General features: G+C 38.3%; 1 protein-coding gene across 2 annotated transcripts in view; it reads right to left on the bottom strand.

Moving 5' to 3' along the window:
• SPOCK1 (SPARC (osteonectin), cwcv and kazal like domains proteoglycan 1) overlaps window positions 1-22282 on the bottom strand; it is a 330703-nt gene that overhangs the window by 154055 nt on the left and 154366 nt on the right. The window lies entirely within an intron of this gene.

Raw genomic sequence — 22282 nt, 5'->3', positions numbered from 1 at the left:
GAAACAGTGTAACTGTGACCTTAGTATTAAGGAGAAAACACCATTTTGATTTATATAAATGTGCTGTGATGTTAAGGGAACAGAAATTGTATTTCAGCGTGATTTATCAATCCCATTACTTCTTCTGCAGAATATATTTCTATTTGCTTTTAATCAGTAAATTCACATTTTAATAAGGGTGCATCACTACAAAGAGGTTTTCTCTACTGCAAGAGGAGAGTGAGCAAGCCGTACAGTAAGATGGACTGACAATGAGGGAGGATCTCTGCTCCTTTCTGATTCCTCCTCCCTCCCCTGTGGGCTTTGCAATATCCCCCTGTGTTACTTGGGCTGACACTGAACTGGAAAATGAGTTTAGCTTGATTTTACCACAGTCAAACATTGAAATGTGATCAAAGAAAATGTGTTTGTCTGACATGATGACTGAATTTGCATTTATAATTTGGGAAAGATCATTTTTCCAGCTGATTTCATAGTACTTTCCAAGACAGAGTAGCTGCCAGAAAACATAACTCAAAATTTTCATCCACGTCAGAGCAAAGACTGTAGACAACCTGAATATGCTAGGTGTGCAGGAGAGAAAAAACTAATCAAGAACTTCATCTTCTGTGCTCTGACCCTTTTTCAACACTTTGGATAGTAAAGTAACTTTCTTCACTGAGATACAGAGGCGGGGAACAGCTGTACAAACTAGTAAGCCTAAGCATCAGGTAAGTTGTAGTCCAATCGACTGTATCACAAGTCTTGGAAAGAAAGACTGTCACGTCAGCTTCTACTGTTGCCACAGAGGCAGTCTTAGCGTTCAGTACATAAGTTCATCAACAATAGAGCAAAAGTGTAATTCTGCCCATAATGCTTGAGAGCCATTATGTTATACATCCCAATTTGGAAGAAGGGAGTCAGCATTTCAGTGCGGGGTATTTAAGGTATCTACTTACATAATCGTCCCTTGCTCTTTCATACACAATACATACGCATACAAAAACAGGTAAGACACTAAAAAAACATAATTAAAAGAAATACCAGTATCTTAATGCATTATTCTATGTGCATGTCTGGTATAAATGAGCTACGAGGATATATCACAAGAACTCAGATTAAACTACAGCAACAGCCTTTGTACTAATGTGCAAGATCTAATGAGGGAATTCCTTTCTGTCTTTCTCACACAGTATCAATTTCATGCCCTATAGGTTTTTAAATGGCCCACAAATCTTCGTGCTCTGTTTTTTACTCTAAAGGAAGACTACCATATCAGGTCTTTTAATGATATGAGCTGAATGGTCAATAACAGTCAAGATATTTATTAGGCATAATAGGCTCCTTAAACATGGAAGAATCTATATGGGACATGGCCATTAGTATGCGTGTAGCCTTTACTACTGGCTCTCAGTATTTGCTGGGGGTGGATGGTGGTACACCGACATTAATATATAGATAGGTTTTTTTTAAGGGCTTGGCAAACACTTCAGAACAGTAGGTGTCAAAGTGCCAATGTCCCTGTTTCAGAAGAAAGATCCTTCTTTCCTCCTTTCCGTGGATTGTTTCAGTAGCTCCTCCTTGAAATTTTCTATCTAGCTAATTAATTTAGCAGTCTCTCAGGCTGCAGGACAATTTGAAACTCAGCATGTTCCGCTACTGGTAATTTGTTAGTGTGTCTAAATTTCACATCAGTTAACTACACTTTCAGGTGCATTTCTGGATCATTTGGTTTTATAATGATACAGGACGAAGCCAAAAGGCCGCAGCTAGAAGGGCTATACTGACCCTTGCTATTTACTTGCACCCTGAGAAAGCAAACAAATGAAGAGGAAGCTCAGCAGGCTCATGACTACAAATACGGAAGACTGATGTGCATTTTTACTGGCATTGGACTGTCATGTTTTTGTAGTGAAATAAAATGATCATATAGTCTTTCTCTTCTGTGAGTAACCTCAAATAAGCTTTCATTGTGCTTAAAATCCCAGAGTGTCACAGCTGGAGTGCTGATCCTGTAAAATACTGTTTACCCACAACTTCCTCTAATGGCATTAACTGGCAGCCTTAAAAAATGCCATAGAAATGTCTACATCCATGAAGAGCTATTACCTCTATGGGAAGCACTAAGTGCCTGTACCAGAGAATGCACAAATTTTAAAATGGCCATATTTTTACAGATACTTATATTTAAATGAAGAAACACTGGGTATTATCATAGACCAGTGGAAGCTTTGGTTTCTTTGGGATCAGGATTTCACTTTCTGCTTTTAAATGGGTTTTGTTAAATGATTCATAAGATAGGGCCAATAGGAAGGTAGGGGAACTCAAGGCTTACGTAAACAGCAGCTTTGGTCACTTGGAGAATTAAAATACTTCCAGTCTACTGCTGACACATTTGAGAAAAAAATGCACAAATGAAAAAGAAACAAATAGAAATAAAACAACAGTAGACATAAAAATTCTTGCCACCATGGTAAAGCTTGGTAAAGCTTGGCAATATATATTACTGCTCATACTATGTTCTAGAGGAGAAAACAGAAGTCAAACATTAGGGACAGTTTGGGTCAATGACCCTATGTCTGCATGCTGTTATGGTTCCAGTGGCTTTGTTGCTCATGCTTGATAGTGCTATCAGAAAGAGGAGACTGGAATAGCTAGAATCTTTCATTCTTACCCATTATGGCAGTGCTCACATAATGAAAAATTCACTTCTACGTTATTTGCTTGAACTGCTGAATGCTGGGACTCACAACCAGATAATTAGCTAATGAAGTATAGTGTATTTGCTGCATGCTTCACTTACCAGTTTCTCCACATTACTCTAAAATTGACAATGTGCATTCATACAGAACATATACACAAGCAATGTAGGAAGAAGAAATCTTAAAAGCATCACAAAACTACTAACGTCTAGATAATGCATGTAGCTTCAAAATGACATTAAAATTTGTCCAGTGCTACAGTCAAATGTGGATTTGCCAGGTAATGTATACCATTATACTGCCTGAAATGATCCCACATCTTTCTGCAGCTGAAATCAGAGATGGAGAAACCCACAGTGGATCACACTGTCTTTCAGAATGGAAGCTTTTGGCCCTCCCCAAGAAGATCGACTGGAAGCCACTTTATTAGATTAGACTAATCAGAGTTACATTATCCATCAACACTTAAAAGCCTCTAGACTCCTTTTAGTATTTCTTTGAGACTAAGTGTGCCTATTATCAACTGTCCTAGGCCATACCTTAAGAATATGCAAATGCAGAGCACAGACTCAGATTTAGTGGGAACAGATAGAAAGTCCTAAGAGGAATTTGGCTGCCCATTAATGACATCTCAAGCTGTGCCCACACTCTCATGTCTAGTTGCTTCCTCTCCAGCACCATGAATTTTCCAAATCTGTAATATTTGTCATTTCATTGGAACGGCAAGAGTGCAGTTAGTATTTTGGTAACATTTGAAAGAAGTATTCAAGACATAATTTGTACATCCCAGAAAGGGAGGGAATAAGGCATGAGGCCATCTGTCTTCTGACTGAAATTGATACAGGCTTTAACGGAGTTACGCTGGGGATCTGGCTGAAGCAGGCTGGCAAGAAAAGGAAACAAACGTGGAACAGTTAATGAAGCAAAATGTGAGTGAGCATCAACCAGTGTGACAGCCTGTGATGACTCTGAAATAAAGATATGTGCTCTTCTTATTGAAATTACAGACTCCTGAGGCAAATCTTTAGCAGAGAACACCTACTTGAGCAGCCCCTAAGGAATACTTAATGCCAGGTGAAGAACAGAAGGCTCCATGCATTGGTAACTGTGCATCTCTCAGCGAAAAAAAAAACAAACCTAGAAAGTATCTATCAACTAATGCTCTTGGAAATGCATGAGAGAGAGAGAAGTACTAAGAGATAGAAGTACCAGAGATTCTTCTCAAGTGTTGCATCTTCTGTGGGCCCACTGACCCCGTCAGTATCTCCAACTCATACATTACTTGAGAGCTTGCAAATGCAACTGAAGTATTACAGAAATACTGTAATTCACCATGCCAGTATGTTTTGGTACTTTAATCATAGGCTGTCTACTTCCTGATATAAAATAATCCTAATTTTCCCCACTAAAGTTTTGCCCAGCTCTCATTTGCTAATTTAGATTGCAGCCAGCTTATCTCTAGGCTACATCCTCATCTTTGAGGAAAGACTTACTCATTTCACTTCAAATGACTCAGAGGATTCACTATCCAATTAACTTTCCGAAAATCTAGTTGTTCCATAATTTTGCCAGTTGGAGTGAGTGTGTGTTAAATTTAGTCACCAACATGATCTTCTTTTATTATAACTTGGCATCTTATCTCAACAGCACTGCCTTGAAATATTGACCTGGGAAACTATGCTGATGTTTGGGGGGGGGGGGGGGGGGGCGGGGAGGAAGGTGTGTGGAATGTGTGTGTGTGTGTAGTGGAATTTCATTAATTAGCCACCTACCAAATTACTCTGAAAAGAGGGAACAAGTATAACTGACATTACATTGCCTAGATGAGTCTGCAAATAGCACAAGGCAAGAATTAGCATCTATAGCCCAATATGATCTTAACTCTCAGACTGCAGGATAAGAATTAAATTCTGCTATAACTAAATACCTCAATCCAGTGAAATCTATAATCCACACTACCTGTTATTAATCACTTAGAAAACAAAAGCCTCATCTGTCCACTACCCAGATGAAGTGTAAGTTGTCCTTGCTGCTCCCTGACAACTGAATGAATCCTTTTGCACTGTATGAGACTACAAGCAGCACACTGTCCTTTATGATGTTTCAGCTGAGGGCTGGTAAGTTTTAGCTACAAATAGTAACTTAAAATGGGTTAGTCAGGTATCTGAAGATCATGTGGACATATCCAGAGATTTCTATTGAGCTCAAGTGATAGGATCTTGAATCTACAGAAGAATCAGATTTTTTTTTTTTGGTACTGTATGTGTAAAACCACACCGACGATGCCTTTCTTCTTAGCCTTGAATTTATTATTCTGAAAATTGATCAGACATATCAAAAAAAGTTGGTCAACTGAATGCACCACTGAAAATCCATGTGATTCAGATCAACAGGTTGCCTACAAAATTAAGGGGAAATGAAAGGAATAAGCTGCATTTACTGATGGGATATCCTTTACAGCATGCATAGAAGGGACACTGATAAAGTAGAAGGGAGAGATGGTGATGTCAACCAGAAGGCAGAACTCCAATTAGAGGATGTGGTCGCACCAGCTCTTGGGAAGGGAGCATAGGCTTGGTGAGGCATTACAAAACTGGACTGGCAAAGCAGGCATCAAACACAGAAAGCATGATATCATGGCATAGATTTTAGCTGTGGCAGGTAAAGCCAGATTGCTATTTCAAGAGCCCTTGAATTCATTATGTTCTTACCTGTAGTCTACTCAATGAATACACATTTTATCATCTTGATGTACAGCATAAAGAATGATTTCCCTCATTAATACAAATTGAACTTTCAGTTCCAAGAAACTCAGATTATAAGAGGCTGTAACAATGTGTGGCTAGCCCTGCCCAATTACTCAGGGTATGGCCCTAATTAACATTCTTGTGGTCAGTTTTCTAATTTTATATATTTCAGAATTTTGCATTTCAAATGCAACATAGTGTTTAGAATGTTTAGAATATTCACTAGCTGAAAAACTGGAAAAATATATCAATCAGACGTTCTTATTTTAAGTATTAGCTTGTAAGCAATATGCTATTGCTGTAACGTCCTGGTGATATACAGAGATTACACCAACTACTACATATTCCTGTGTATAATTGAAGCTTATATTTTAAAAAAAGAAGAGCAAGCTTGGATTCTATGGCATTGCACTTGCATGCGGTAGTGATACAAGAGGAAGTTTCACTTCAGCAGCTTCCCTTGCCTGAAGTCTCCTGTTTTTAGCCCTCCATGATGTATGAGTTCTATACATGAAAATATGGTACAGGGCAGCAATTGTAAGATGCCAGAATTTGGCATTCAAAGTTCTAAACTGTTACAGTGATGAAACATTTCATAAAAAGGTAATAAATACCAAGGGCACTATGTTAAGTGATGATGAACACATACTGAACTTACTGCAAAACTGGGACCAGTTAACTATATGTCCAATTCAAAGTCTTATTCAAGGTGGCTGGCTGAACACTCACTTCGAGAAATCTGTTGTATGGAAAGGTATTACACACAGCTTTTCTGTGCAGGGGCTGCTAACAGTGATGGGAACGGCCATTTCAATAACACGCTTTCAAACTAAAACATCTTTTTCTAATAGCTGAGGCCATTTGAAGTGCTTGGTGTTTACTTCATGTAAGAGAGTGCAATCCTTTAATACATTCTCTTCCCCATTTCCTTACAGCCTATATAATTCAAAGGGACAAAATACACAAGTGTAAGATTTGCCATTTGAGAGACTAAAACAAGAAATGGAAACATTTGTATCACTTAAATCAGACTCACTCACACTTCCATTTAAGTTTAAAAAAATCTAAAATTCTCCAGTGTTTGACAACTACCAGCTGGGAAATTATGTCGATGTAGAAATGTCAAGACATAAACATACCAGGTGGGAAACCATCTCATTTAACATTAGGTTCCCACACTGTAGGCATCTAAAACCTAACTACTCCTCTGACTTGGTTTTTGACAGCTATCTGAACATGAGATGAATAGCACCCCAGAGTATCTATTTGCCTGTACCAATGAGAAACAGAATCTAGACAATCAGATCCATAGTAACAGACACCTAAATGTAGATAGATGAATCCCTGCTGCTGTGATGATGCACCCTACTCATAATGCAATAATCCATAGGGGAAAAAAATGAGACAACTTTGGCTGACTCCTGTATTACTGAGGTACTGCTATTAAAATTATTTAATTGCTAACGATGCTACCATGAAAAAAAAAATCAAGTAGAGGGAGTCTCACACAATTTACTTGTGAAGAATCCACAAATTCTGTCCTTCAGCCATTTCATTTGGGCAATTTTTAAAGTGGTTTCCTTAGATGGGGAGAAAGAGAGGGGTATGTTATCTTCAATTACTCATCAAAAACGTTCCAAAAGCACTTATGCTTTGAATTTAGTCAGCAAGTACATCAGCAGGTACCATAATTACTTATTAAAGAAGCAGTATGCTCAGCCCTGTACCTGGAATCTAAGGACCTGTCCTTGCATATCTTTTGAGTATGGAGGTTTAAAAGGCTGGTAAGCAGTATGATGGATTCCCTGTTTAGACTATACAAGTTACAGTGACTTCCTTAACCTGAGCTTTTATACTTCAGTTATCTATCAGAGCTGGTAGCTTGTTCCGATAGATACAGCCTAACATTATTAGCACCTTAGGAAGATTTTAAATTTCTTTAGTAATCCTTCAAGAACCTTATAAAATTGCACTAACTGCGCTTTAGCCTGTGAGAAAATGAAAGCAAGATGTTTGTCGGTCTTAGGTGAGGAAATACAGAGAATAAAAGGCAGAGCTAGTCAGAGAATTCTAGTGTCTCTGGCTGCCAGTTCTGTGCTAGTTCACTGAAATGTGCTTCTCTGTCATCATGAATTAGCCAAATTGTGTGCTGCACTCTGCATTTGCAAAAGTTGGAAGCTTCTGGATGCACCTGTACATGAGAAAGACTTCAGTCACTAGGAGAGTGGCCACTACTGGCTATTTGAAGGACTGGTATTGACAGGATTAAAGAGGGGATTATTTTATTTGTGCTGTAGACAAGAAAAATCCCTGTATATTCACAGAAATGTGAATAGAGCCCTGGATATGACATAGTAAATCTTAGAGGAGATGCAGGCTAAACTCCTCATCTCAAAGCTCCCTGCTGATCTACTGCAGAGATGTACTGTGAAGCAATTTCAGAGCACACTACGTCTTGCACTGCCAGCCAAGCGATGAATAGTATGGTGTCTGCCAGACTGCACTGGGGCTTGGGGGAAAAAAAAGCAGGACATGAAAATTCCCTGCAACTGCAAAGTCTGGTGGATTTGGGGAGAATTTCCCACCCATACACAGAACTCAAAAAAGGAGAGAGATCACTTACACTACATTCCCTACAAGAAACAAGTGAAAGAACCAGTATCAACAGGTGAAAGAACTAGAATTAATAGACAAACTAGAATTCATACATGGCATTAATAAATCATAGTGAGGTTTGACTACAATTAGTTTAACGGACATCAGCTACAGGAAGCAACAGAAAGTCAACTGTGTTGCTGAAGCCATAAAAAGACAATTTATGCTCTTAGAAGTACCGTGATTGTACATGTATTTCATATTTGGGGTGATCAATACACTTTGCAAATAGAAGTTGCAAACTTGGGAAAAAATCTTTTCCAGATCTCAATCTAAAATCAAATTTCAAACTTCCCTCCCCCTCTGCCATGAAATGCTGGGTTTTTTAGGTAACTACCCCTTCAAAATGTGCTAGACAGAGAAATATGCCTTCTGACAACTACTCTTGAAGTCAGAACTGGATCAGAAGGTTTTAAGACTGGCAGAAGCATACCCATGCCTAGTGGCAGGCTTTATCCCTAACAATGCCTCCTTAATACGGAAGTCCATTATTTGTTGGTTATTTCAATTTTAAATAGAAAAAAAAATAGAAAAGATTCAGATTCCATAATGCTCTGAATGCTGACAGTATAAATATTCATTCTCCTGTTGTCTTTTTATTTACACACTTGTTTCACGTACAAAGAGTTTTTAATGGCATGAACAGTCCCCTTTGGGAAAACAAATGGTCTAAGCAAAATGCAAAATGATTTTTAGTTTGTTATACTAATAGCAACAAAAATGTGATTACTGCTGAAGGAGATTTGTGTCCCTCCAAATCCTTCTGATATTTATGCAAATACTCAAAAGGGCTGTGATTTTCCCTCTGTGGGGGAAATCTTTCATACCACAGTGTAAAAGCAGAGCCTATATTCCCACTGAGTAGGTTAAAAAGCTTGTCAAGTACAGCGTTAAAGCAAGGGCATCTCAAGGAACAGAGCATACACAAAAGGCAGATGGAAGCAATTCGAAGGCCACTTGAAAATTCCCAAGCGGCAAGGAGCCCATATGTATGTACTTCCCTACGCATAGGCTAGAAGAGAACTGTACCAGGGCTACCTGATGTGCCCATGGAAAGTATCAATTAGCATGAGGAACACCAGAATTTTGCTATGGAGGGATTTGTGGCCACCCCAAGTGACATGGATTTGGGGCGATGCTGAGTACTTCTGGATCTTGTACTGCCTTAACTCCTTTGCCAAACCTTCCTACAGATTTATGGAGAAGGAAGCGATACGGCTTGCCATAAAGAAGTTTCATGCTCTCTGTGTAAAGTTCCCTGCTGCTTTATTTGGCTTATCAGGCACTGTTCTCCTGCCTCTTTCCCTGCACTGCTGTATAGTTCCATTACATCTCCACAGTAATCTATAACAATTGAGTCTTAAGTGAGGCTATTAAGAAAAGACAAAAGCATCTTGCTTCAGAACTCTCTATAAATGAAAAACATTTCCTAATTTCATATTGGTATTTCATTTATTTTAGGTTTATGAAGGGCTTTTATTCTCTAATCATACAGATGAATAATATATTTCTGTTTCCATTAAGCTTCTGATGTCAAATTTTTCTTCAGTATTGGGGTGATGGAATTTCTTATTATTTCCTCACATTTCACTGAGGATATTTGGTCTTTATTTGTAAATAAATAGAACAATAAGTGAGGAGATAATAATAGTTTGTACAGCGAAAAAGTTTGCCTACCTATGGGGTTGTCTCTCTAAGTATTCTGGACTCTACCAAATTAAACCTTGAAAGGTTAAATTTGAAACCCACTACACACCTGTCAGGCTTTACACTGATAAAAAGGGCACAATAATTAATCACTTGCCTTATTAGAAAGATATGATTCTTCACAATGATTAAAAATGACTACAAGAGCTGATAACCTGTTAAATCCTCAGGAAGGCAGTTTTGTGAATGTAAGAGACAATAACTGCGAGTTATGTCAGCAACAGAATACAGATGAACTGCAAGGGAAATGGTAAGGGCAGTGTTAGCATTAGGGAAGAGATTATTCAAATAAAATGTACTCTAAAACCATCTTCTGATGAATTAAAGGAACACACTACGAGCATATGTGATTAGCTGGAAACAAAATCTCAAAAGAAAGCTAAGGCCAAACCCTTTCCTAATTTTGTCTTTCCAATATCACACTTTTTTTTTTCCTTAAACAGTGAACCTACAGGGCTTACTCCTGGACTATTACCTGCTTAATTAATGGTACCTTTCGTTTCAAGATACACTGCCGTTTCCTCCTCATCACCTTCTACCTTATCTCTATGAACGAGGTTATGCATAGGACCCAAGCAAAATAGAAGACATCTGAAAATGACCAGTTGCCTTGAAACTACATATAGAGCAAAAACATCTTCAGCAACACTTCAAAAAAAAAAAAAAAAAAAAAGAACGGATTGCATTTTGCTACCTCAAATAAAAACAACAGAATTTTGCTGTGAGCTGATGAAACCTATTCTGGTGGGTTATGACTAGTATGGAAATCCTGCGTTGTTAAATACTGAATAATTACTTTTAACAGATTCTTCCCTTCTCTTGATGAAACAATAGATAAGAAGAAAGAGGCTGAAGAGACTAGGGTACAGAGTTCGTCTGGGGGACACAGAGGCAGCACATATGTTTAAATTTATGATGAAGCTCAATACCATTCCCAGCACAATCATGAAGCCCACAGTCTGCCAGAAGCCTGAAAACAGGCTCAAATCAGTACTGCAATAAAGCTCACCATCTTAACATGGATACTACTACCCTTAAACAAACAACTTTTGAATCTTTTAGACTGAGAAGAAAAACAACTGTTTAAACCATTGCTTATTTTGGAATCAATCTGATTTTTATGACCTGAGATTTTCAGAAATCAAGGCGCTGTGATTCAGCAATGATACTGCTAACTGCCTGACAGGCGACACAGGAAGAATAGAATCGACTTCTGGCTCTCAGAATGCATCTTCTCAGTGTCTTCCTCTCATACCTGGGGAAGAAATGCAACGGGAATATGCTTGGGATATTAATGACAGCAAACTACTTCAGTTCACACTTTCTGCTGACTGTGACTCATTAGCCTTGTCTGCCCACCCATGCTTTATCTCCTCGTAATTTCTTACTAATTATCTTCTACATCAAAGCTTTTGGGTGGCTGTAATACTGTAAAATCATCTAATGAAGTATCATACTTCAAATTACATTTTATGTAACAGCAGGTTCTTGGATGGATAAAATACGGCAGGAAAAATGCCCACGTGTTAAACCACTCGAGCCTGCTGCGATGCTCAGGACCCTGGCAATAATGACTCTGAAATATTTAAGCATCCAACTGTTGGCATTTCCTATGAGGGAGTGCAAAGCATGCAAGTGTGGAGGGTGGTGGACAGTACCTACCACAAGTTAGAGCATTAAGCCTTGATTCAGGGGAGTATGTGAACGGGTAACACAACTGAAAAGCTGTCTCTTAGATCCTTTTTTCGATTCTGTACCCAAAAGCTTTGGTGTCTTTGTCAAGACAGTGTCATAACAAATGTGAAGAAATCATGAAAGCAATGGTTCATCAAAGCTGCTCATTCTCTGTAGCCTTTAATATCAGGCTTAGTAACCTCAAACAGACCTGGAATAGGTGGGCATGTTGCCACCTCTCCTGCTATTGAAGCTATTCCACTGTCAACAGCACACCACCTGCCCGAACACGGGATCCCTGCTGCCTGACAGCACGGCCGGCTCTGAAGAGCCAGTCAGGCACAGGAAAAGACAGAGTTGACATTAAAGCAGCATCTCTGCTGCCACCGGAAAAAAAGGCCCCATTTGTGGTTTCCTCTGTTGAGGAAGGTGGTAAACAAACACTGCTGAGAGCTTTCTCAGCATGACAGGGCACTGTCAACACAACAGATTTTTGCATTACCCGGTATATTGGCTTTCATAAGAAGGGTTTAGGATTAAGGCTGGCATCAACAATTCTTGCTCTCAAGGCAAAAGCATAGGCAAGTCTTATTGGTACAGCAAGTGGAATTTTCTCCTGGGATGTTCGAACAAGCTTTCCAGGACTGAAGAAATATCAGACTACTTATAGTTCTATGTGTGCAAGATGCTCTTCAAATATGACATTTGTGCACATAAACACAAGCTCCAATATCAGGAAAACAGTAAGTCTTTGCTCAGTTTCTCAGAATTCAAAACTTTGGCTGCTGTATGGAAATCAACAGGTAAAAGTGCAAAATAAGTACTTTTTTTTTCATGCTGACCCATCTTGAACAGAACTGCAGGATCACTGACACTGGAAAGTGATGAAGCTAATAACTTAACGAGGTCCCCAAAGAACTGGACATTTACGCAGACAGCAAAAACACCTAGAGCTATCATAATTAATCACACAAAGGATTTTAAAGCTTAAGTATTTCAAGGCTTAAGCCTATATCTGCAAAAGATCAGAAGACCTAATGGGAAGACCTGTGCAGCTGTGATGGATGATTATGATGGTAGCTGTGCATGCCTTGCTTTCTGGTTCACTTGCTCTCTCTACACATGGTGCCTACTGGCATCCCAAACCACTTACTGGCATATTAAGAATCCATGTGTGCTTTGGCTACAGAAGGTCCTGTTTTCTCTGTAGCATTCCTGCTGGCCCTGCTGTCTGCAGCTGTAGGGAATTTCTCTGGTTCTGAAGGTTGCTTTGAGGTGGCCTTCAAAGGTGTATGTAGCAAATTCCTGCCTACTTGCTTATTGCACGATTTTAACACATTTTCTTCTGATGCATCTGCCTCAAGCCACTGTGAGAAAGGGGATGTTGGATTAGTTCGTGTAATTTAAAAAAGAAATTCCTATTTTCCTGTGTTGTTTTTTTTCCAGACAGATATGTAATAGACCTCTGCTGACTTAAAAACGAAATAAGCTGTGCCAGGTGGCTGACTTATTCAAAGGGTGAAACTGAACCTTGCAGAGACAGTGAAACAATAAAAAAATAACAAGTAACAGGTGTCACTGGGCACATCATTATTTATAAGAACAACTGGAGACCCCAGTAAGAGGTCAACAGTCCACTCTGGCATCAAACATACATGAAATGGGAAAAGAACCCCTATCTCTTGCAATGTTCAGCTAAGGCCAGCAACTAGTAACTCCCATCTGGGCCTAAAACTGAGTTATTACTGCAGATGCGCCAGTGCACCAGATCTCTTTATGTTTCTGTGTCACAACTGTGAGTCATTCCATTCCCACAAGCCAGTCATCCAACAAGTAAAAACCCAAGACACGTGCATTGGTTATTTGCAGCCATATGTGTGCTGCAGTCAATCCATCTGTAGCCTATTCTGCATGCCAGTTATTTTCGAGAGAGTGGACTGGAAGTGGGGCCCATTAGATATCCACAGTCAATTAATAACATTCTCTTTGGCTTTTATCTTCTCTGCCTTTCATCTGCAGATGTTATGCTACAACAGATGCTGATGTACCTTTAGAGCCAAGTAGTGTTACAGTGGCTTAAATATAATCCCCAAATAGTTTTAAAACATACTGACATGTGGGGGGCTTTCACCTATTCAAGTGAAGTTAATGTAGGTAGACTGAGTGTTTAAACAAAATAGCTTCTTTTGATGTGCAGATTGGCAGATCAAGGAAACGTAATCACTGAACTAAATCTCTCTGAAATGCACTGCAGCATACATATGCTCATTAGAGTACAATATTGCTACTTATCTAACCTCTGAGTAATATTTATAAAAGGAATAAATACAGTTAATGTGAACAGTTCAATGACTTGAATGCTTGGGCAATGCATTTGATGTATTTTAAACATGAATAAGATATGCCTTAACTTTAATTTACCTAAACATAACTGAAACTTGACAACCTCAGCAACTACTACAGATCATAGTCGAAAGCAGTGTATTGTATCACTTGTTTACCCTTAGTGGTTTACAAGATATACCCAATATTTCTTAAGTAAAAAAAAAAAGGTAATAGAATCTTAGTGTGAAGATGTAGACATGCTAAAAATCAGATACATAGCTATAAGAAAGATGCTTTAGTTAGTGTAGGATTTGAGATAAACTAGAGCTCAGTAACATGAATTAACATCGAGTTTGCTAATCAGTAAATCATGCCACAAAACAAACCTCAAAACAAATAACCCCCTCCCCTTAGGCTGCCAGAGTCTTTAATACAGGATACTGCTATAATACTTTTTTTGTTGTTTTACATTGCTGCTTCTGGGTTAGCTTGTTGGTGACATGAGAAAAAACTACTTCCTTCCCAGTAATTTGCCCATCTTATTCCCAAACCCTTAAAGAATATCTAATTTAAAAAATATAGGTATATAAATCAAGATAGTTAAAAATGGCAAAGAAAAATGATTGTAACCCCTGGTAGAAAAGGAGGGGACAAATACAGTCAGCATTATTCTAACCCTTCTCTCACAAAGCATTTTCTAAACAGAGCCACCATCTACCCAACAGAAAATGAAAAAAAAAACTTGGGAGCTTTAAACAGAATCCCCCAATACTCAGCAAAACTCACATGCAAATACAGAACCTGTGAAGGGTCTTTGCAACTGAATGAGTTCTCACAGCTACAAATAATGTATGATAATATAAAACTATCATGGTTGGGTAGCTGCCTGTTCACTCTTTAGAGTCTTATCAGGTTGTTGACCGCAAGCTCTCTCCCCCCTCAATTCCTACTCTGCCTTAGAGAGATGAAGGAAAGAGCTCAAAAGTTTTTGCAACTCATGTGACTAGCTGGGAGATAATTTCTCCAATCTTTACTGCAACAGAAGAGCAAACAGGATGTGTTTCACACATTTCTGAGACACTGGGAAGAATGAGAAATGAGTCGAGAAGAATTAGAAATGAGTTGATGCTTCAGCCTCCATTTGGGTATACACATAAGACAAGACTGTTGTCTAACCAGAATCTTAAAATGCCAGTTGCTGTCTCCCACAAGCTCCTTACATGCTTGTGCACAGATTATACCAGAGGCTCAGGATGAGGGGTTTGTTTTTGTAAATCCACAGTACATCCACAGTAAATCCAGCTGAAAAGCTGGTACCTGAGGCAAATTTCAGTATAAAGGAGGAAAAGAACCTACTGTTAAAATCTTGAAATTAAGTAATGGTCTCATGGCCCTAAACTATTTAATGTCTGTCATCACCACTTGACCTGTTGCTTCCCTGTACTGTAGGTGCACAGCAATGACTCTTCATCCACCACGCATGTCAAGTACCATAAATTTATTGGATGCATGATTAACTCTCTTCCCAAATTGGTTTCTTGGTAAGAAAAGCGATGACAGTAATTCTGCAGATTTAAAGCATTTATAAGGGCCCAAAGCTGCCAACAACCATGTAGATATGAAGCAGGGTTAAATTTCTTGACACACAGCTAGCACAGCTTCATCAAATACTAGTGAGAAATTCAGCGATAATTAGTGCCCAAGATGACATTCCTTTGTTCACTTACGAAACTTAAGAAGTGTAAAGATTAAAAGCACTGAGAAATTTCAAACAAAAATGACTGTAAATACATACTTCTATATACTAACACATGCACATGTACAGCACGTGACCATCTCTGCTTTTGGTGACTTACACCATCTTTTGCTCCCCATGCCTTTCTGAGGTAGAATGGATTACATACTTGTTCCACTCCATAGCTATTTTGAATGTTCTTGCTCCCCGTCGCTGGAGAACGGTCTCTCTCTTGTGTGATGTGACAAACCAGCTCTAGAAGGATGTAATGTTTGACAGTACCAGACTACCCAAGTACCTACAGCAAAGGCCACAGGCTTTGCCCTATTGAAAGATGACAAAATGATGGTCTCAATTACTTTAATTGATTGTGTCTCCCTTTTTAATTCATGAAATTGGAGTGGGTGGGTTAATACCATTTCAGGAACAAGAGGAAAAGATACCTACAACAAAGGAATGCTGTAGTAATTGGCACTTGCAAAACCACAGGCAGTGCTTGAGAGTGCTATTGAGTGCTATTCTGTAATGCCAGCAGACACTGGGTTTGATCACACTGATGAATATAAAAAGTCTCAACTATATGCTTTGACTGAGAGTAGCAACAAAAGAGCTCTAAGGGCTCTTGTGAAGGGAGCAGAGGAGGGCTAAACAAGTCTCAACTCTTTACCAGTGCCAGTGGGAGTTAAGGGCACTTTGCATCCCCAAGAAGATACGCAGTACTTTGCAGAATCAAAGCCTATAAAAATGTATTAATTATTATAACTTACAATATTGGCCTAGCTGCTACTACTGCAGCTATAGCCCTTTAACCTTTGCATGCTCCTGCAAATGACAATGTCTGAAAGCCTGGAAATGATACATATATCCTTGACTGCTTACAGAGAGGAGTTCAAGGATCTGTCCCAAGGTATCATCCCCAAGCTCTTCTGTCTCCATATCTACTGTAGCACTGTGTTGTATTATTGGCATGGCTGTCATATCCAACTCACTTAGCTACAATGTATTTCACAAATAACCAAGGGTTGTGGCTTGTGTTTGTTGTAATTTTTTAAAAAGCTCACTGAATTTCATTAAATATCTTAGTAGAAGCTATTTCTGAGTGTAGTTATGAAAACAGATGCCTGGAGAGTGGCGTATTACAAACCTTGAGTGAAATGACAAATCAATCTTTTTTACGGAGATTTCTGGGGATATAGAAAACATGACTCTGCGCCAGCAAGGCAATGACGGCTGCCCAATCAGGGCAGGAAAAGGATACAGCAAATCACTCATATTATACCCAGCGAGAGCCACCCCTGCCCTTGTCCTCCACTCATGCAGAGAACCCTACGGCAGGTGAGCAGGTGTAGTTCTTCTGCAAGGGCAGAAGAACATTGGAAAGGTCTGCCTGGAACTGTACTGCCTGCAAGGGATTCAGCTCAGCTTCATAAAGGGGCACCTTTTCCTGCACATGCAAAATCTGGCTCTAAGCACAGTGGGAGCCATTGCATTAACAGAACAGATGAAGAGGAAGATCCTAAAACTCTTTTCCAACCCCTGTTGCTGTTGATGCTGAAACACAGCGATAACGTACCATTACCTAGGAAATTATGGTGTTCAATGCTATACAAGTACCATTCAGATGCAAAGGAGAAAGGGAGAGAAGATGGGAGGCAAAGAGAAAGAAAAAGAGACCAAGGGAGGCAGAATAAGATAAAAGACTTAAGGAAAGGTTTTACTAAGAGAAGTTATCAATGCAGTAAAGGATGTAATGTTTTTTTGGCTTATGGCATCCCATCCCCTGACAAAAGTTTACACAATGCCATGGGGCTGGAATAATTTGCCTCCAGAGATTACCCACATATGTAACAACTATTTGCAGTATATTCCTAATTAACATAACATTCTTTAAAGCAGACTGATCTTTTTCCAATTCAAACACAGACTTCAGTCCTGCCAAAAGGTTCTGTACACACTTCATATATGTAAAGTGTCCCAACTGGAACAATGACCAATTATACTGGTATTTAAATCAGAGCAGAGTTTTTCTGAAAACATAGTCTAAAATATGCCCAGTCCTGCATTTTTTATTCATGCACAGCTTCCACTGAACTCAAAATGTCATGTTAAGGCCCACTGCAAACTATACCCTTACACCAGGGATGTGTGTGGTCCGGATAGTACAATCATGAAAATACCGCAAAATTGGCCCCAAAAGGATCTTGCCAACACAGCTGTTTAAGCAGCAAATGTAAATTCTGCTCATATTCAGCAGAGAATGAAAGAAAATATGAATGGTAACTAGGAAACAAAGACACTTGAATAGGTGGAGGTACAATAAGTAAAATCACAATGTCCTTCACCCATCTCCCAAAGTTATTCATATTTTCTTGATTTGTTTATTGACAATGCACTTAGTATAGAATAGTAATGTAACTCAAGTGGCACTAACAGGATAAAATTGCAATGGAGAGTAACTTAAAAATGCTTTACAAACTGAAAGAATAGTCAATAAAAAATAACACATCTTCAATTTCTTTTCTACAGGTAGTGTTTTGTGGTGGTGTGTTGGTTTTTTTTTTTCCTTTTTCAAAACAGCAATAATCTGTTGTGGAAAAGCTGGTAAGGGAAGGAAGGGGGATCTTGTGTCTGAGGCACTGGACTGTGGCCCCTGAAACCTGGGTTCCACCCTGAGGAAGCTTCAGACCTATAGCTATGGTAACTGAACCTGACTTCTGCACAGGTTCTATTACCATTCTTGCCTACTTCAAAACTATTTAGTGAAAGAGTATGATAGACTGTGAAGGATTCATATATATTACAGCGACAGACACCATAAAATCATCATATTTTAATAAGCTGAAAGAGTTAATAGCCAAAATTTGAGTTATTGCAGGTTTCTCTCCGTTAGGAGCAGGACAGTCAGATATGCCTCTGATGAAAGCCTTATTAAAAAAAAAAAAAGGCAAATAGTCTTATTTTCTTGAAAGACAAAATTTGTCAAACAACAGATGATAGTTTCCTTGCCCAAAATTGTTAAATTCCTTTCTCAGCCAGCACTCTATTCTAAAAGCTCTCTGCTCCTTCTACAGGCCATAGTATCAGCATTTCTTGGCTACTGCTCACCTTCTGCTGTACTTCGTGTTGTATGTACAACATCCCAGATGTTTTTGACCTCACACATGCATTCTTCTATCAAAACCAATAACCTCTGCATTTGAACCCACCCAGTCGTACAGGTAAGCTCCTGAACAGGCTTGCACATAGGCTGCATTTTAGGCAATGGTTTCCAATCTTAATCCCAAAGAAGTACATTTCTCATATTAGGCATATGAGAGGCAGAGGCTAAATGAGAGGCAGAGGCTAAATCTATCAATTTCCACCACATTTGACCCTCATTTTTTCATTATAACTGATTATTTGGTGAGGGCATCTAGCTGTTCCAGTCATGGATTGGAACACAATTTCTCTGAAAGCTACAGAAAACCTACACCAATTGCAATTAAAACTAATTATAAAGTATCAATGGGGAGTTTAATTTCTCTGAAATAGGAATGTTCTGCAGAAACAGATTTCAATAATACTCAACACAAATGTGTTTCAATGCATAATAAAATTAATTCATTTACAAATAAATTGCTTACAAAAATAATTATATTTCATGTAATTCTATTTTACACTATTCTATAATACACCATTTATATCGTAATAAAAACAAATGAAGGGCTTTTAAAACAATTTATTTTTTCTAAGTACATATATTCTATGGGAGTTTTGACTTTTTTTTTCCTATTGATTCACGTTGGGTTTCTTTAGAAATACCACTTATTTCTACAGTAACTTAGTGCTATGTCCTGTGAAATTCAACTTACGCTTCAAGTTATGATTGCATAGGAGAATCACAAAACGTCTATAAAAGACAGACATTGATTTGTGTTTGACAGGACAAACTAATTCTGTTCTAGAGGAATAAGGAAACCACTACATAAGTCTTGAGAAGGCTGCTGCCTTACAAATGATCACACATTTTCCTCTCCATCAGCATCCTAATTCCCCGAAGATAACTTCATTTTATCACTAACACACTGGAAGTCCACAATTGAAATCTGCCTCTGAGATGTATGCTTTACTTTCAGTTGTTTTTATTGTTATTTTTTTCACACTAATTAATTGTTAAATGAATCATGATCTCGATGAACTGGTATCTTTGAAATCACCAGCACCAATGTGCTGTCAGTACTGGGCCCATAGCCTGTGCTAAAATCCTGTATGAATTCATCTCCGTTCATCCTCCAGTGATGGTATTCTGCTTTGCAAGTGCCTAGTGAAGCAAATGAATTCCCTTGTAGAAATGAATGGTATGTTATGTACCCAACACAATAGCATGGAATACATTTAAAACAGAAAATCGATTTGTATGAGCTGCTTGAGAAGTTATATTGTTATCCGGTCATGCCTGGACAACACTGAATGGGTGGATAAATATGTAAACTGAAACTATACAGGGTCATCACCAAATGCACATATTTTGAAAATGTATATTCACTTGCCTGAGCACCTCCATCACTTGAATACTCCTCTGGAACATGCAAAAATATTTCTTTTTTCCTTTCATGACCATAGAACAACATCTTAAAATTCAAACACACAGGGCACAAGCCCTCAGGGATTCTGCTGCATCGTATCGATCTCATGGGGCTCTCCTTTATTCCAGACAGTTTCCCAGCTCCTGCAACACCTGCTCTCCTCCCTCTGGGCTCTGCTCAATGGGCCAAACTTGTTTAATTTTCCATCTCTGGAGAGCCCGAGCGAACTGTGATACTGCTCACGCTCAGCACTGTGACTCATATTCTTCTCTAAATCAAATCTCCTCTTTTCATTAGATGCTAAGATAACTTAAAATACCATTAAGACGATAAACAGGAGGCAGCAAAATGCCATCCTTCCTGATGAAGGAATTATCCATAATTCAAAGATTTCAGGAAGCTGAATACCAGAAGGCCTCCAACTTTTTCAGTTCTGAGCTTCCTTGCTTTGTAGATCTCTTTGACTAAGTGGCTGTGTTCAGATAAATATCTGAGCTGCACATCTTTATGAATTTTGTAGCTTAAACAAATGCCACAAATCACAGCTACCTGACAAAGCGCAGTGGGGACAAAAAGGTTCAATTCATTCCGTGTGGCTTTTGGAGTAAACATTTATCATCTAAACATTATTTTTTGAAATACTGAATTTAAAATTTTTAAGCTAAGGGAAGTTGATGCTTTTTGATGTTTGTTCACCTAGTTGTACCAAAATTTGCTACGAACTTTTTTTCTTAAAGCAAGCAAAAATCCCACAGTTAATTTCTTTCCTCAGGAATACTTTCAAGTTCATTAATTTTAATAGTCATTCAGGCCTTTCAGACACTGTAACTAGCCAGTGAAGAGTTTAGAGATGAAAAACTCTGATTCCAAGTTAAAGTCCGACACAATTCAACAAAACCAATAAAATATTTCCACTGAATTTATTTAATCTTTTCTTTTGTCTCTATGCTTCCATTATGCTGGGCACTTCCACAGGAAATTCAAATTCTGCTTATCAAAGATGTCCCTTTTAATTGTCTTTTGTTCCAAATGCCCTGTTGCATGCTCCTCTTACCCTCATGTGCCAAAGCTAAACTTCCAAGTGAATTTTAGAGATGTCTTTCTCCCTGCGGCTACTCTATTTACTTCTTTCTGTAGTGCAGCTGACATTCCCTCTGGCAGAAAAAAAAGACAAAAATGTTTTCCCAGGTTCAGTTTCTCTTGCTATAAGTGTCAGAAAAACATTTTAGTAAAACACACAAGTAACTAACTGGATGTATGATCTTACATTGCAGTCACTGTCTACTATACAATAAAACAAGTAATCTAGAGAAATTCTCTTTCTCTTATATATTACATGAACTTGGTGTTCTTTCAACCTAAAAATAAAAAAAAATTCAGAAAATAATTGAATCTACTATAAAGTAAAGCAAATAACAGTGGAGCTGTTATGCCTTCTTCATCAGTTCAGGGATCGGTCCCCTGATTTGCTCATAAGGTTGCAGAAGACCTTCAGTGCTTTAGCAGTTTGTGGACAGAGACTCTACTGCAACTCATCAAAGCTCTCCTCAAAGCATGAGAAAAATTTTTTAAGAACAATAACGAATAACATTTACTCATCAAACATTAAAGGGGACATAGATACGTGACTCAAGTTGGAAACTTGTAAATATTTTTTACAAAGAATACCAAGATGTACAGGACTATGTGGTGGTGTTTTCTTCATGAATCTTACTGAAAAGAATTTGTTCACCCTTAACTATTCAGTAAACCAAGAGTTTTTTAATCAAAGCTGCTACTGTAATGAGTTATGTAGACCATAATATAGTTCTTTTTCAAAAGCAGCTAATTAATCCACTAATCCTGTGAGTAGCTATCAGTAACTTAATCCTTTCAGTATAAATTAAAACATACAACATAGCCAGAAATTTTGTTTGTCCCCAAATGATACTGTGCTTCCAGGTTTCAGTTTTTGTTGGTTGTTTTTGTTTATTATTTAACTATTGCTTTTATATATATACATAACACTATTATTATTACTACATAATAAGGTTGGTACATAGTGGGAAAAATGTTTCAAATAAGCAAATGGAACACTTAATTTTAAAAATGTTGAAACAAAACATTCTGACTTTGTTAAGTTTCTCCTATATATAAGATGGCAAACCCCAACAACTTAAAACACAACTGTCAATTTGTTTCTGTCACTTTTTC

This window comes from Nipponia nippon, unplaced genomic scaffold, assembly GCF_047370975.1.
Source record: "Nipponia nippon isolate SJK-2023a ecotype South Korea unplaced genomic scaffold, ASM4737097v1 scaffold_17, whole genome shotgun sequence".
Lineage (NCBI taxonomy): Eukaryota > Metazoa > Chordata > Aves > Pelecaniformes > Threskiornithidae > Nipponia > Nipponia nippon.
This window is presented reverse-complemented; position numbering and strand designations above follow the sequence as displayed.